Source organism: Meriones unguiculatus, chromosome X (genome assembly GCF_030254825.1).
Source record: "Meriones unguiculatus strain TT.TT164.6M chromosome X, Bangor_MerUng_6.1, whole genome shotgun sequence".
NCBI lineage: Eukaryota > Metazoa > Chordata > Mammalia > Rodentia > Muridae > Meriones > Meriones unguiculatus.
In genome coordinates this window covers 132,360,756-132,378,941 of record NC_083369.1, presented here as the reverse complement: position 1 = coordinate 132,378,941, position 18,186 = coordinate 132,360,756, and the positions used below count along the sequence as shown (strand labels likewise).

The 18,186-nt window shown below is 37.3% G+C and overlaps 1 protein-coding gene across 11 annotated transcripts in view; it reads right to left on the bottom strand.

Annotated features, from left to right (window-relative positions):
* Positions 1 to 18,186, bottom strand: part of Frmpd4 (FERM and PDZ domain containing 4) — a 727,289-nt gene that overhangs the window by 408,381 nt on the left and 300,722 nt on the right. Inside the window, exon 1 of one of the 11 annotated variants that reach the window (XM_060375724.1) lies at positions 13,525 to 13,694. The exons of the other annotated variants lie outside the window; for them this stretch is intronic. The gene's annotated coding sequence lies outside the window, so the exon portion shown is untranslated. Of the gene's footprint in view, positions 1 to 13,524; positions 13,695 to 18,186 lie in introns of those variants that run through there. 11 annotated transcript variants of the gene reach the window in all.

Here is an 18,186-nt window from a genome sequence, read left to right as displayed (position 1 = left end):
TGGGTTACCATTTTGCCCTTTTGGTGATCCCAGTATGCTGGTAAATTCTACAGAATAAACATTCTTTGTTCTTGCATACTACTTGAGTCTAGTGTCTTTCCACAGCGATTCTCAGACCCTAACATTCAAAATACTTATCTTTTCTTATATACACAGATAAGTGTAGCTCTCTCCCATCATTAAGGATAGTGATTTTCTGGTTGTGATTCTCTCCCACTTCTCCAAGTTTAACCACCTGAATAATGTGGGGGAAAAGGAGCACTGACTCTTAGGGCAATTATTCTCCTGGGTGTTGTCCTTATTACAAGATTTTGAAACTCTTTTCAGGATCAGTGAGAAGTTACTCTTCAAAGTTCAGATGAGATTAAGATGCCAAGTACAGTTTGGATTGGCAGTCATGTACTCCCAAAGGCATGACTCTACTTGGTATTAGATTTCTACCATTGACATTACATAGAAAAAAAAGAAACTTACCATTTTATAGAATAAAAGTACATAGCTACATTCAGAAAATATCATTTAAGCCAAGATGATGCAATCAAGTGCAAGCAAAAAGAAAATCAGAGAAAATTTTTTAAAGGTATGAAAAATATAATTACTGTCCACTAAAAGTTCATCATGCCATTAGAGTGACTCATCCCAGATCCAAAATCAAGTGAAAAAAAGTGATTTTGTCGAACTTGCTTCTTCACTCTTGAACAGCATAATGACTGGACATTGGTGGAGAACAACCCAGTCATTTTCTTTTTTTTTTTTTTTTGAAGTATTTCTTTTTTTTTTTTTAAGTTCAGTTTTGTTTTTTTTTTTTTATCAGTTACATTTTATTAACTGTATCCCAGCCGTGTCCCGATCCCTCATTCCCTCCCAGTCCCTCCCTCCCTCCCTCATCTCCACCGTGCCCCTTTCCAAGTCCACTGATAGGGGGGACCTCCTCCCCATTCATCTGATCCTGTTTTATCAGGTATCTTCAGGACTGGCTGCAAAGCCCTCCTCTGTGGCCTAACAGGACTGCTCCTCCCTTCGGGGGTGGGGAGACCAAAGAGCCAGTCATTGAGTTCCTGTTAGAAATAGTCCCTGTTCCCCTCACTTTGGGAAACCAATTGGTTACTGAGCTACCACAGGCTACATCTGAGTGGAGGTTCTAGGTTATATCCATACATGGTCCTTGCTTGAATGTCAGTCTCAGAAAAGACCCTGTGCCCAGATATATTTGGTCCTTGTGGAGCTCCTATCCTTTCCCCATCAGACTAACTCCCCTTCTTTCTTATGATTCCCTGTACTCTGCCAAAGGTTTGGTCATGAGTCTTTGCTTTGAAAACACTGCTAGTTAGAGTCTTTCAGATGCGCTCAGTAGACTCCTGTCATACGTTCAATGCACATCCCATCTGTCTTTCTAAATGAGGATTGATCATCTTACCCCATGTCCGCTCAATTATCTTTTTTAGGTGTATAGATTTCATTATGTTTATCATATCTTATAGGTCTATATAAGTGAGTATATCCCATGTTTGTCTTTCTCCTTCTGGGATATTTCACTCAGAATGATCTTTTCTAGATCCCACCATTTGCCTGCAAATTTCATGATTTCCTCCTTTTTGATTGCTGAGTAGTATTCTATTGTATAAAAATACCACAATTTCTGTACCCATTCCACCGTTGATGGACATCTGGGTTGTTTCCAGGTTCTGGCTATTATAAATAGAGCTGCTATAAACATGGTTGAGCAAGTGTCCTTTTTGTGTACTTGAACAAACTTTGGGTATATACCTAGCAGTGGTATAGCTGGGTCTGGAGGAAGCACTATTCCTATTTGTCTTAGAAAGCGCCAGATAGCTTTCCAGAGTGGTTGTACCAGTTTACATTCCCACCAGCAGTGGAGGAGCAACCAAGTCATTTTCAGGTCGACTTCTTACCCAACCACAGTTCCCTTGACTCTTGTGGAATCAAGTCAGATGAATATGGGGTTAAGTCCCAGCATGGGTATGCACAGTATAGTTTCAAAGGGGAACTGATTCTCAATGAAAATCTAGGAAACAGGAATGAGACTGAATATTTCATGAGCCTCACAATGAATAGGAAATATATATGATGAGGCTCAACATATTAAGTGTTTGCAATGATTTCTACTGCCATTAATTAGATATAATAGTGTGTTCACTATATATCAGAGATCCTTTCTTGCTCAAATAGCCAACCCTTCTATTCATTTAGTAGAGGATATCTTTTTTACATTATTATAAGTTGACAATTATGTATATTTATAGAATATATATAAAGTGATATTATGATTTTTAATATAACATAGAATAATTACATCAACTAATGTGGTTATCACCTCCACTGAAGCTGTTAACAATTGATGATGGGATGTCTTTCTTTTCAAAAGCTGGATAGTATTCCATTGTGAATATATACTATATTTTCTTTATTCACTTGCTCAACTGCTGATGACCACTCAGTTAATTCTCTAACTTGTCTATTTTTACTCAAGGTGTAATGAACATGAGAGTGCAGATGTCTATTTAATATATTTATTTCTACTCTTTTGGGTAAATGGTCAGAGATGGGATAGCTAGATCATATGATAACAGGCTTTGCTTCTTTTTATTTTTATTTCTTTTATCAAGAAGGGTATAGCAAAGGTCTTGGAGTTCAGCTTTTTCTGGTCTGAAATTTAATATGTAGACCAGATTGCCCATGAACTTCTGGCAATTCTCCTGCATCTACCTTCTGAGTATGGGAATTATGATAATGTGACTGCATGCATGACATTCATATAATAATTATTTTTTCCTAGAATATATCTTTATTTAAATATGTGGCTCCATTTATAAGGTATTGATTAAAGTGCAACAAGTTTAATAAAAATTTTTATGTGTGTAGATATTTATATGGCCATGTGACAAATATGCATGCCACTATATAGAACATATCTGGCCTTTAGAATTATCCCTCAGATGCTTTCCCAGTTGCTTCTCAGAAGTAACCATTACTCTGACTGTAACATCATGCTGGATTAATAGCACCTGTCCTTAATCTTCCAAAAAATAGAATTATGAGGCATACATATTTTTATCATCCAAACACGATCTCTTCACATCAGTAGTTCATTCTTTGTACTTCTGTATAATATTTCAGTGAATTACTTATTCTTCTTTCCCCCAAGATGTCTATACTCCAGAGGTAAAGTAATGCCAGCAATGGTCAGCCTCATAATGACAACCTAGGAGGTTAATGCAAACTGAGAGACATTTACACTGGTTATCATATGTACTAAAGCCACAACCAAGAAAAAACTATTGTGTCCATGGGGAAGAGTAGAGGAAGAAAAAGGGGTAAAAAAATAATTTATGGTAGGTTCCTAGGTTGTTTCCTGTTTTCTTCTTCTTCTGATGTCCATCCTCTTTGCCTTTCCGGATAGGGATTGGACATTTTAGTTAGGGTCCTCTCTCTTGCTTAGTTTCTTTAGATGCACAGGTTTTAGTGGGTTTGTCCTATGTTGTATGTCTATATGAGTGAGTATATACCATGTGTGTCTTTTTGCTTCTGGGACAACTCACTCAGGATGATCCTTTCCAGATCCCACCATTTACCTGCAAATTTCATGATTTCCTTATTTTTCATTGCTGAGTAATATTCCATTGTGTAGATGTACCACGATTTCTGCATCCATTCTTCAGTTGAGGGGCATCTGGGTTGTTTCCAGCTTCTGGCTATTACAAATAAAGCTGCTACAAACATGGTTGAGCAAATGTCCTTTTTGTGTACTTGAGCCTCTTTTGGATATATGCCCAGTAGTGGTATTGCTGGATCTTGAGGAAGTGCTATTCCTAGTTGTCTGAGAAAGCCTCTGCCCTTCAGACTATCAAAGCAGATGCTGAGCCTGATGGGCAACTGTTGGGCAGAGTGAATGAAATTTTAGGTAAGAACTGGGAAATAGTAAGAGCTGGAGAGGACAGGGTCTCCACAAGGAGAGCAACAGAACAAGAAAATTTGAACACAGGGAACTTCCCAGAGACTCATACTCCAACCAAGGACTATTCATGGAGATAACCCAGAACCCCTGCACAGATGTAGCCCAGGGCAGTTCAGAGTCCAATTGGGTTACATAGTAATGGGAAGAGGGACTGCCTCTGACATAATCTGATTGGCCTGCTCTTTGATCACCTCCCTCTGGGGGGGGAGCAGCCTTACCAGGCTATAGTAGAGGACAATGCAGCCACTTTTGATGTGAACTGATGGACTAAGATCAGAAAGGAGAGGAGAACCTCCCCTATCAGTGGACTTGGGGAGTGGCATGCAAGCAGAGGGAGGAGGGAGGGTGGGATTGGGAGGGGAGGAGGGAGGAGCTTATGGGGGGATGCAGAATGAATAAAGTGTAATTGATGAAAATTAAAAAAAAAATTTATGATCTCAAACTTTGTTTTTCTAATGTTTGTTTTGGGTCTTATAAAAGTAAGGTGAGCAATACCCCACTTTTCAGAATTTACTTTCTTACACTATTTTACACATCAAGTCTTCAGAGATGCTAGAAAAACAGATGGAAGTTTCTGAAACACATGCAAGTACAGCAAATGCAGAACAGTAAGTTTATTAATATAATTAGCATTAAATCTCATAAATAAGAAGGATTTTTTTCCATGATAAATTCATTTTAATTATGTTTTTTTTTCTTATTTACCTGATTTAAACTTCTCTCTTAAATCATTAGACTTTATTAAAAAGTTTTCTTCATAGACCTAACTGACCTTCCTGCACTCGGAGTGAAATTCATTTCACTTTATAATCAATAAGCCTTGTGTTCCATTGTGCCTCGTTCAAGTAGTTGCTTTCACAGTATTTAATCTGTCTCACAATTTTTCTACAGGCTTATATTTAATGTGGTAAAATAGAAATTTAATCACTTGGCCTGCCCAAAATTATGTTAACCCAAGTTTAATATACCCAAGTCCCTAGGAATATTTGTGTTTTTAAAAAGATTATAAAAAAAACAATGAAAAATTATTTGTCAAGGTTTCATTTGAAAATTTTGTTACTAAGACACTAAGGCATCATTAGATATTTATGTCACACAGAAACAAAGACAGAATGGCTTCTCATTGTTTTACAATCTTCCAAACCTGTTAGTTACAAGCATAGAACAACTTCAAGAACACATTGACACTAAATGCAGTTCAGAAAAATAGCCTTCAGCCAAGTAGAGGTGGTGCACACTTTTAATATCAGCACTCAGGAAACAGAGGCAGGTGGATCTCTGTGAATTAAAGGCCGGCCTGATCTATAGAGTGAGTTCCAGGGCAGTCAGGATACACAGAGAAACCCTGTCTCAAGAAAAACAAAACAAAAAACAAACAAAACAAAATTAAAAAAAAAACAAAAACAGGACAGTGCTTTTCTGTAAGGAAGGGTCAAAATACTTGGGAATCATGAGTAATTTGAGGAAATGTATTTAATCTCAGCACTTGGGAGGCAGGGGTCAGGTTCTGTGTGTTCGAGTTTAGTCTGGTCTACAGAGTGGGTTCCAGGAGAGCCAGGGCTACACAGAGAAACCCTGTCTCAGAAAAAAAAAGAAAAGAAAAAAGAAAGATAAACAGCCTTCAATAAGTTTTTAAGCCTTCCTTTATGCCAATAATGGTATGATTTGTTGTCTTTCTAGTATAAGTGCTGAATGCCAGGCAAACTTTTTTTCTGCTAGCCTATATAATTAGAGCAAAACAAACTATAATAATTCTTTAAAGTTACCTACCTTTACCCAATTACAGCTATAAGAATTAGAGAGACAGGTTGCAGAGAAAGAACAACCTAGACACAGGTGAAGACAGAAGGAGCCAAAGAATGAGAAGGAGCCAGAAAATTAGAAAAGATTGCTGTGGTTAGTTTGAGGCAGGCAGAGAAACTCAGGGGCTAAGGGAGAATCCAAATTGAATATGTCAGCTGCCAGAGGAGTTTGAGCCAGAACAGTTCAGAAATAACAAGAAAGGGTAAGTTTAATAAGCAGTAAGTCTCAGAGGCTGAACACATACTAGCTATAGGTTAGATTGAATGGATGCTAGACCTTCCAGGACCAGGCCTAGGTTAGCAGACAGAGGCAGTAATCCTCTGAGACAACGATTGAAACAGGCAAACAAAAGTCCTTTTACAAAGAATATCTCAGGCACTTTTGGGTAAGATCATTCCTCTGTTTAAGGATCCTCCCTCATTGACATGCTTCTTGTCTTTCCATTTACTTGTCTTTCTCTCCTCTATTACACTTGATGGAAGGCCTTTATGAGTTCTCCTTTGCCCTTCTCTTCTTCTATGGCAAGCAACTCTTTTTTTATCTTATGGCACACAATAATTATCAGTGTTTTTTTTTTTTTTTTTAATGAAAATGATAATGTTTTGGCTGCAATGAAATAGTAACTCATTCTGTCTCTTTCCTGAAATCAAGAGGAGAATGTAAAGAACATACCAAATGAGTAAGTATTTGTCCATGATGCATCAATTCTGAGATGATCCATAGACTCCAGAATGCTGGGAAGAGCCCATGTATCAGACATATGACTCATCCATAAGAATTAGCAAAAGGCCTTCCTAAGATTTCTGTCCACATACTTCATCAGTGTGCTTCCATTCACCCACTCCATGAGCTGTGCCATGCATACTTGGGTACCAGCTCTTCTAAGTTCCTCTCCTTATATAATTTTCCCTTACCACTTAGAAGAGTTATTTCTTTTGCTAACAGTTTCAGCCACACTGAGCTCCTACTAGATGGTCTTCAGCACTGGGATGTGTTCCCAATTATAAAGCAAACACCAGTGTTCTTCATCTGATTTTCTAAGTAAGGGTTTCTAAGTCATCGAGTTCAATGGGAAAACAAAACAAACTAAAACAAACAAAAAACTAGAAGAGGTAGGTCATGTTCAAGTTCACCTGAAAGCAGAGACCTATAGTTTGTACACATTCTAAATTATAAAAAAAAAGACTGTACCCCAAATTGTGTTAAAGGCCTTGGGTTGCAATTGACTCATTTGTCATATAAGACTGAAGTACTAACTCACCCCCTCCCCAATCACATTCTAATCTTCTTTACTTAGGTTATGGTGAAGATATTTATCTTTTCATATTATTCTGCCACCCTCCTCTGGTTTATCTTCTTTTTCACTGTTGTTAATTACACATTAATCTCTTTTAAAAACTCACCTATGTCTTTTGTAAACAAATATTTCTAAAGAATACAGGGTTTTTTTGTGAAGACCTTTTATGTCAAGGGTAATGTTTGGTCAGTTTTCTAATTACAGAATAGTTTTATTATAAATTAAAGTATTTAAAATATTGTCCTTACAACATTTTTACATAATAATTGAAAGACTGACTGAGGTCCTTGGTGTGATGGAATACAGTCTGAATGTTTGGATGCTTAGAATCAGCAGACTGAAAGTCTGAAAGTAATTTGATTTCTATGTAGGCTTTCCTCACCAAGGCAGGGATAGATTTTAAAGTATCTAAGTTCTGTTGAAACGTACTTAAGATTTTGGAGGTCCTTTCCAAATTTGTTGATAACAAAGGATGTTAAATAACTTTGAATTCAGTTTTTGTTCTCAGTGATGCTTTTGTGACAATTTCTACAACACTGGTAAAAGCACACAACAAAACAAAACAAACAAAACCCTTAATTCACTGAAGCTGTGATTTGCAATGGGTAGACAGCATGCACAATAGAACACATGAAATCTCAAACTACTAGTAGAATTTAAACTACTTAAGAAAGTCTTTTCAAAAAGGCTTATTGGGAAGTGAGGCATCCAACAGTCTTATTTTAAATTTATTTATTTTTTATTAATTACATTTTATTCATTTTGTATCCCAGATGTAGCTCCTTCCCTTGTCACCTCCGAATCCCACCCTTCCTCCCTCTTCTCCTCCCATGATCCACACCCAGTCCACTGATAGGGGTGGTTCTCCTCCCCTTCCAACAGTCTTCTTAAAGGTCCCTCTGAAACCTATGCAGGAATGTGGCTTTTGTGTGACTTAAAAGACAGAAAAAAATAAAGAGGTCTAACAGTCTTACAAATACATTCTGTGGAATGCTGCTGCATAACATACATGAACTAAGATTTATAGGAGCTGAGCAATATCCCTTTCTTTGAGAGGGAGAGAGAGGCATATATGGAAAACCCAAAAATGTCCTTTGGCAAACATGTCTGCTTACCTTGGTTTACTCTAGCAACTCTAAAGGTTCTCTGACTGTCTAACTGTACTTACTGATATATCTTTGCAAGTAGTATTCCACTTAGGAAACAGTCTTTTGGCTGGAAAGTGAAATATTCCCCATAGGCTCAGGTGTTTAAGGTCTTAGACCTGGGCTAATGGTGTTGTTTGAGAAGGCTGTGGAACCTTATGCATTGGAGTCCCATTAGAGGGAGTGGGTCATTGGGGAAAGGCTTTGAAATGTTATTGCTCAATCACACTTTTCATTCATTCTTTGCTTTCTGTCTTTTCATACATGTGACCAACTGCCTCACTCTCCTTTCACTATGCCTTCCCTGCCACAAAGGGTTATAGTATGCCCTGGATCAGTTAGATATAATAGAGCCCCCCTCTCTAAACTTGTATCTTTTCAGGTATTTGGTAACAGCGCTTGAGAAAGGTGAATAAAACTATCAGATTGAAGAGAAACACAGAATAGAAAGTGCCACACCCAGCTTCTATGACTACAGACACAGCTCCAAATTTTAGGTGTTATTACTCCTCTGTTTTGCAGAATACAAGGATTTATCAAATAGAAATTTATTCTCAGTCTCAATTTAAGGTCAAATTATATAACAGCATGAACATGACTTTTTATGTGTTCAGTTCTACATTGAGTGTGATGCCTTATATGATGGCAATCCATTCCATGTCTCTTTAAGACTGATTGATACACAGCTTAGTATCTCCATATGACATCTCAAGACACTGAGTTGAAACAATCCTACTCCCACATTTTGTAACTGAACCAAAAGAACATAGGCCAGGCACTTGACCTCCTTAAATTTCCATAGTCTCACTTCAGATTTGTAAGGTTGAGCTGAATGACCTTTAAAGTACCCTTCTTTGTTAACATTCTATGACATAAGTCCCAGAAGACTTTTTAAATAAAGATACTGCTGCTGTGTCTCTGCTGCCGCAATGTGTCATTGACCTTATTGATTATTTAATGTCAAGGCCTTGATTAGAAATGCAATTTCTAATTATAATGTTGTTCTAAAGAGGATACTGGAACACCTTTGCTGGCATCATTAACATTCATTCATTCATTCATCAATTCAGTCATCATTTATTAAAAGCCTAATACAGTGGTTCCCAACTTTCCTAATGCCATGACCCTTTAGTACAGATCCTCATGTTAGGGTGACCCCCAGCCACAAATATTTCCATTGCTATTACATAGCTTTAGCTAAGAAATGTAATGTAAGTATATGTGTTTTCTGATGGTCTTAGGCAACCTTTGTGAAAGAATCTTTCGACCTCCAAAGGGTCACAACCTACAGATTGAGAACCACTGACCTAATAATATATGTCATGTGCTGCTTAACTCAGGTTGCACAAATATGAGCAAGATTAACTTCTGCTACCAAGAGCACACAGTTCAATGGAGACAAAGAATAAAAAAATAAAAACATTGTAAAATAATAAGTTATGGGTTTTATTTGAAATCAGATTTTCCTTCTTAGCACTGTTGAGACCTGGTTTCATTTATAGTGGGATGATCCTGTACAATTAGACATTCAGTGTCATCCTAAGCATTTAACCACTAGATGACAGTAGCATCCCCATCAGATATGGCAACGAAATCACCCTTGATTGAGAGCCACTAGTTTCAACGTATTCTTTTATTTGTAAAAAAAAAAAAAAAATGTTCTATCTAAGTTAATCTCACTATAAATTTTTAAGAATGGCAATCATTCTATACATCTTTGGGAGTAATCTTATCTGTGTATATATCACAAGAGTTTATGTAGCATCTTATTTAGTGAATTTTTTAGTACTATAAAATCATTTGCAGACCTGAAAAGCTATAATCCTCTTTAAGAAGTAGTATAGAAAAGAGTTTAAGTAACAGCAGCCATGTGAAAATTTTTGCTGAATAGTGTGATGGGCTGAGATCATCTTAAGGATGAGTTTACCTATAGGATGCATCTGTTCATATCCCACCTCTGAATCACTGCATTAGTGGTATGGCTAGGATCTGACCATGTGCAGGAACATCTTGATTCTTACAGAATTCTTAAGTATATAAACAAGAAGTCACTCCAAAGACTCCAAGTGAACATAGACAGCAACCTTTGCACATGAATGTTTATTGCAGCACTAGCCACAGTACTAAGCAATGAACCTAACCTAGGTGTCTGTCAATAGAACAATGAAATTATGCCATTTGGAGGAAAATATAAAACTGGACATAAGTGTATTGTGTGAATTAAGTTTATCTCAGAAAGACAAATGACATTTATTTTTCTAAATTTTGCTTCCAAGACTACAGAAGAGAAAGTGAACAATAATGGAGGTTGCTAGGAGGGAGAAAAGGGGAGATGGTAATGGGATACAGGAGAACATAGGATCAAAGTACATTAGATTTTTCCATTAAATGGACTTATTTCCCTCTTTATAATACAAATTAAAATACATTTAAAAGAAAAGAAATAAAAACAAGAAGATATATTGTAATTGGTTTCCTCTCTATTAACTAATTTTCATGTATTAGAAATCCTTTCTGTTTTGGAAATGAGATAATGAAATGTAAATTAATCCCTCAATCTAGATAAAAGAGAATAAGTAAGTCTCTGAGTTTACGGAACCTCTGCTTTCTTATTTCTTAATAAGTTTAATTCAGCTTTGATTAAGCTTGCCCTGCTTCAATGCCTAAAACTTGATGGACTAACGAAAGCGCGTTTCTGAAATGTTTTCAGTGTCAGGGGTTAAAAACAACATCCTGACACCCTCTTCCACAGTTGACAGACATTCCCGCGCTTAGGGCTCAGAGTATAAACTTGGGTGATATGTATGTCCCATTTCTTTTTGTATTGGTTGTAACAATGTTGAGGGGCATTGACTAATCGCATGACATTACTTTCACTGCAAAGGATTATTGGAGATGCTAGGCAGGCAATGGTATGCTGCAAACACAGCTGTTGGGATAGGGTCCTTGAAGTTATGAGAAAACAGGGTTGAGAAACCCAGTAAACACCGAGAGCCCACTGGTAAGTCAAGATAAGGCAGTCCAACAAACAAAGTCCCTGTGACATCTGGGATCAATTGCCAGGCACATGCCAGAATTTTTCTGAGTCATCTTGAAGAAATCGCTTAACCTCGTGTCTACCCATCATCTCCACTGCTTACTGGAGATATACTCTCTTTTCTTTGGGTGTGTTGATAATTAGATGCTAGCCAAGAAATACTCTTAGCTCCTCAAAAGGGGCACTTTGTGAATGTGAGCTAATGTAATTGTTTAAGAAATTATGATAAGAATGAAGTCAGGTAGAGTTGATCCCCTACTTGCTTTCTGGCAGAACTCTTCTTTGCTGCTGGAACAAGCTGGATCCTCAAGAAAAATGAGTATTGCAACTTTTGGTCCCATTACAACTCTGGGAAACTGCATTGAACAGGCTAGACATTTGCTTTAACTTAAGCTAAATGGGACACAGAACAAAAACAAAATCACTTCTTTTCTCTCCTTTCTACTGCTACAAATGTGGACAGTCACCGATGAAAGGTAAGAGAATAGCCAGAATGAGATTCCAATTGAACATAAGGAAATACTATGATGTGTCTTTTGATGCTAGACCCTTACAGCTTGCCCTTTCTGACTTCAGAATTTTGCTCAATATGTACAAGACAAGACCATGTTCCTGAAAATATTCAAGTATTTGTTTTTTTTTTCTTTGACATTCTGCTATAAAATGTAAGAGAACTGCATATTTACAACCTCTAAAAGTTCACTAAAAGGTAAATGTAACATACCTTAAACAAGAAATTAAGAGAAACTCTCTCTCACACACATACAAACACGCTTTTTTAAACTCTTGACTCAAAGCAAAGACTTTGTCATAAGTTCAGACTATATTTCCTATCAAATAACGATCCAGTTGACATTATTTGATATGAAGTAACTGTCACTTCCAACATCAAATTTCTCAAGGGAGTTTGCATTCTCTCTTCGAAAAATTTTTGTCCTAGCCCCTGTCCTCATATCCTCAGATCAGATACACAGTTTCTGTTGGAGAAACAAGTATCTACATGTCACACTATGATGAATGGCCAGGTAATCACCTGCATTGTTTCTAAAGTGAAACACTGTTGAACGATGTACAGTGGTACATTCTTCTTCTCTTTGACAACCAATATTTCTATGCCAAGAACTCTTGAGGTTCTTCCAGGTCTTGTGACCTCTACTATTGAAAAATTACTCAGCTCTCAGTCGAACCATTTTAACAAAATCTTCTGAAAGATACCCATATACATGTACATATAGATAGAGATCAATAGATGAAAGGTATATAGCTAACAAATACTTAATAGTTATATATTAATAACATGTTCAATTCCTATTACGAGCATACTCAATTGGATTGTTAATTGAAGTAGATAGTCAGTAAATTTAGTTGTATAAGATGATAAAATGAAATATCCCCAAAACATAGTAGACTAACTTTTAATCCACAACTTACAAGAATGTTTTATTAGAAACAACAGACTCCTATTGTCCACTGCATTTCAGCTCCCTGAGGGCAAATCCAGTTGCTGATTTAATTAAAATATATCCTTCTATTTTTAATGCAGCTTGTAAATGAGCTCAGAGCACTGGACAAGAGATTTACTAGCAGCAAGTTAAGTTTACAGTCACAAAAATCGATCAATTCCTTGTAGAAAATACATATCACCAAAAGACACTGCTTACATCAAATTATTAATTTAAACACAGTACCTGTAAAATTATTTACAAGAGGTAGTCTTATGCTTCACTAGATAGAAGATATGGTTTAACTTGGAACTTTCTAGTCTCTTCCAGATCCTTTCCCAGGAGATGATGGTAATTATGTGTTTTTAGAAAAGATATAAGACAAATGTAGCATTTCCCATAGTCCTGTGCCCTTGAACCATATTTTACTAGATTTTGAAAAAACAAACAGAAATTCTTTTTTAAGCCACTGATTGAATTCTTACAGTGAGATTTTTACCCTGAAAAACACACAGTGACAAAGAGTGGATTTACTCATTCGTGGGATCTAAAGTTTTCACCATGACTCCCACTGAGAACACACCCATTTCAGGGAGAAGAAATACAAGACACTTTTGGGTACTTGGAGCTGAGAAAACAAACTTCACTGAAAATGAGGGGCAAGGCAAAAAGGAAAACTCTTCCTCTCTTACCAATGTGCTGGATAAGAAAAGCTAAGCAACAAATGATTTTCCAAGTCCAGAGCTAGCTCCCTTCTTCCCACTCCCCAAGCAATCTCCCTTTGGTATGCATGTTCCCACAGACAGTGTACATTCAAGTCTTACCTTTCACTTACTGGAGTCTGTTACGGGTCTTTCCTGACATATCCAGCAGTAATGCAAGATGATGCGTGCTCCTCACCCCCAAGTGGCATTTGACTCCATTCCATGCAATCACTCAATGCAGTATGGATGAATGGGCTGAGTTAAGGTTCACTGCCCTACAGTGTCTTTATTCCTCATAGGACAGAACTAGAAAGCCAGTGAGCACTGGCTGCCGCCGCCACTCTCCTCTTGCTCAAACTAATGGAAAAAGTGGGCCACAGAAAGCTCTTTACTGGCTCGCTCTCCTTCTGCTTGCTGTGACAAAGTTAAAGCTGCAGCATTGAAAAAGAACAAACGAAAAATACAAGGCAAACTGCCTCCGTGAAGGAGCTTTTTCTTCCAGCAAAACATCATCCAAGGCAGATTTTTGGGCAACATCCGAAGCCTGGAACTTTACTGACTCAAACCCATAGTGCTAAATTGTATAGGCACCTGGAACTATCAGGCATTGGTCGCCCCATCAGTGCGTCAACCACATACCTGAGGAGTGCAGTAAGGCCAGCAAATAAACATCTAATAACCAGCAGAGAATGAGGCCTACAGCTTAACCTTGCTCCTGCCTTCAATGATGCCAAAGTGTTCTGTTTGCTCAGGACTCTCCTTTTACCAACATTCAATTTGAATGAGCCAGGGCAAGCACACTGCTCGTCAGCTCCTGAGAACAGGATGCATTTATGTGAAACACGAGGAGAATGCTTAATGCCGAGGCATCCTCTGCATTCCCAGGAGCTATTATTACAGGGCCAGCTTACATTGCACTGTAGCTTCTCCAGCACTGCAACTTCCAGCCCATGTCTCCGCACATATTCACACACCTCTCAAATGTTTTGATTGTTACCTATTGAGGGAAGCACCCTCAAAAATCTACCATCTGCTCCCAGGGAAAAAGATGGGGAACCCTACTTGGAGTGAGCTCACTACTATATTTCCCTCCCCACTTTCCATCAGTGACTTTCCAGGCTGAGAGAAAATGATTGTCAAGTCCCTGTCAGATGGCAACTTTATGCTGAAAAAGAACTGCTGTTTGATCCTTTATTGGTAAAATTGAGGCACCTTAGAAACAAACAAGACACATTGGCTTTCATCCATCTTTGACATACAGGATTAAGTAGAACCTTAAAACTCATTATCCAAAACTATGTGATCTTATATAACATAATATGGCATGTGGCCACTTAGATACACATGGTTAACATGCTATTGATATAAAATGACCTATTTGTAGTAGAAAGGAAAAGTAGCTCTCTTGGAACACATACATACATACATACACACACACACACACACACTCACACACACATATGTATGTACACACGTAAATATATATATAGATAGATATATAGATATATCTCATACTTTCTCCTCCTGTGTGTTAGATTGAGTTGCAAAGACTCTATTGTCATGGTGGTTTTATTCTATCTTAAAATTGTCCCATGATTGGTTCAAAGATTCTGCTTTGTTCTGCATGTTAAGAAACTATTGTCAGGCTGACAAGATAGCTTAGCTGGTGAAGATGCTTGCTGAAAAAGCTCAAGATTTGAGTTTGATAGCTCCAGTCTATAGCGGAAAGAGAGAGCCAACTCCTGAAAGCTGTCCTCTGACATCTACACATGTCTCACACATACCCCTCACATACACTTATAAATTGTTTAAAAGAAGCAAGTGGCTCACCATACTCAAGTGAATACAAAGTTATTTAGAATACTCACAAGAGAATGATGCAGAAAATTGTTCTAGCTCCATTTCTGTTGCTATGATAAAATACTCTGACAAACGTTACTAAAGAGAGAAGGGGCTTATTCTAGATCAAAATTTCAGGTGACAGTCTGTCACAGTAGAGAAGTCAAGGTGGCAGTAACTTGAACCAGCTAGACACATGAATAGTCAAGAGCAGAGGAAGAATAAACAAGCTTGCCAGTGCTCAGCTGGCTCTCTCCATTTTGCTCAGCCAGGGCCTGGCATATGAAATCATGGTGCTCATATTCAGAGTGTGGCTTCTCACCTCAATTACCATAATCGAGAAAATCTCTCATAGGTCAACCTGACCCAGACAATCTATCATTGAGACTCTCTTTCCATGTGATCCTAGACTGCATAAAGTTGACAAGTAAAACTAACCACCATACGGGTCTCATTAGGAAAAGGAAATAAAATAGATAGATATGGATGGGGGACTGTAATGGAGGACCAAGTGAGGATGGAGAGGTGAGAGGTGGTTGTGGAAGGGAATATGCGGAGAGATAGATAAGACTAAGGGGAATTTGAAGGATAGTATGGAAACCTAATACAATAGAAACTTCATTTTACACACACACACACACACATATATACACAGACACAAACACATATATATGCATACATATATATGGTCTAAATAATGGAGGATACAGAGACCCAAATGATTATTTTCTCATTTCTTGTCATAAAATAAAACTTCTATGAGGTCGGAGCCTACAGCCAGGATACAAAGTGAATAAACTGTAATAAATAAACTAATAAAAAAAAAAAACCCTTCCAGTATCAGGATTAGGTCATATCTAATTAAGTGTTTGGCTAAAGGGGGTTCCACTCAGGTCCCCCCAAAACCTACTATGTTGGCAAGACTAGGTTGCTCTCCACAAACTGACAGCAAGAACCCACTGCTGTAGAATATTCTTAAACAACTCAATGGACAAGGAGATGTTGAGCTGATGCTCACATGGAGACTTTACCCTTACATTCCAGAATTCTTGGTATAGAATGGTACTCTGTACTCTCTCTCAAAGTAAAAATGTAAACAGCAGCCCAGACACATTTTGTCTAAAATAGTGTCCTGCCTGCTAAGCAATGGTTATACAAAGCATGTGGGAATAAACAATCAGTATCTGATGGAACACATACCTGATACTGCTTGGGTGACCAAGAACCTGAGACTAGATATCTCAGTGTCCTAGAGTAAAACCAAGTAATACTGGTCTAAAATAAAGAATGTATATATATATATATATATATATATATATATATATATATATATATTCTAAATGTTATAAATTAATATTTAGAGACATAAGGACAGATATTAAGAAGAGAGTGAGAGATCTGGAACATTCAGCCATAAATGAGATGTTTTGATCGTCGTCTACCTTGAGGTCAGCAAACCCCTTGGAATAGGAGGTGGAAAGAGTGTAAAAGCCAGAGAAGACGGAGGACACCAAGAAAACAAACACTCTAAATCAACATGAACAAAATGCATATGAATTCACAGAGACTGAGGCAACACACACAGGGCCTGAGCAGATCTAAACCAGGTCCTCTGCATATATACTATAACTCGCAGCTTAGTGTTTTTATGGGATTCCTGAGTGTGTGAACAAATGGGCCTCTGATTCCTGTGCTTCTCTTGGACTCTTTTCATTTTGGTTTCTCTTGTCTAATTTTGCTGTGATAGTTTTTGTTTTATCTTACTATATTTTATTTTGTTATTTTTAAAAATGAATGAATAAATGAGGTAATTAGAATTTATAAATTTTGTTTCTATGCCAGTACCATGCAGTTTTTATTACTATTGCTTTGTAGTACAGCTTGAGATCAGAGATGGAGATACCTCTAGATGATTTGTTGTTGTACAAGGTTGTTTTAGAAATTCTAGGTTTTTGGGCTTTCCATATGAAATTGAGAATTGTTCTTTCAAAATCTGTCAAGAACTGTGTTGGTATTTTGATAAGAATTGCACTGAATCTGTAGATTGCTTTTGGCAAGATGGCCATTTTCACTATGTTAATCCTACTCATCAATGAGCATGGGAGATCTATCCATCTTCTGATATCTTCTTAAGATTCTCCATAGGTTTGAATTTTTTTCAAACAGTTCTTTCACATGATTGGTTAGAGTCACACTAAGGTACTTTATTCTATTAGTGGCTATTGTGAAGGGTGTTGTTTCCCTAATTTCTTTCTCGGCCTTTTTGTCTTTTGTATACAGGAGAGTTGCTGATTTTTTAGTTAATTTTGTGTCCAGCCACTTTGATGAAGGTGTTTATCAGCTGAAAGAGTTCCCTGGTTGAATTTTTGGGGTCACTCACATATATTATCATGTCATCTGCAAATAGTGATACTTTGACTTCTTCCTTTCTAATTTGTATTCCCTTAATCTCCTATGGTTGTTTTATTTATCTAGCTACGATTTCAAGTACGATGCTGAAGAGATACAGAGCAAGTTGGCAGCCTTTCTTTGTCCCTGAGTTCAGTGAGATTGATTTAAGTTTCTTTCCATTTAGTTTGATATTGCCTATAGGCTTGTTTTACATTGTCTTTACAATGTTTAGGTATATGCTTTATATTCTTGATCTCTCCAAGACTTTAAACATTAATGGGTGTTGGATTTTGTCAAATGTTTTTGTGCATCTAAGGAGATGATCATGTGTTTTTTCTCCTTCAGTTTGTTTATATGGTGGATTACACTGATGGATTTCCATGTATTGAACCACCCCTGCATGCCTGGAATGGAGCCTACTTGGTCATGGTGGATGATATCTTTTATGTGTTCTTGGATTTGGTTTTCAAGTATTTTTGTTGAGTGTTTTTACATCAGTGTTCATAAGAGAGATAGCTCCTCCATTGCTGGTGGGAATGTAAACTTGTACAA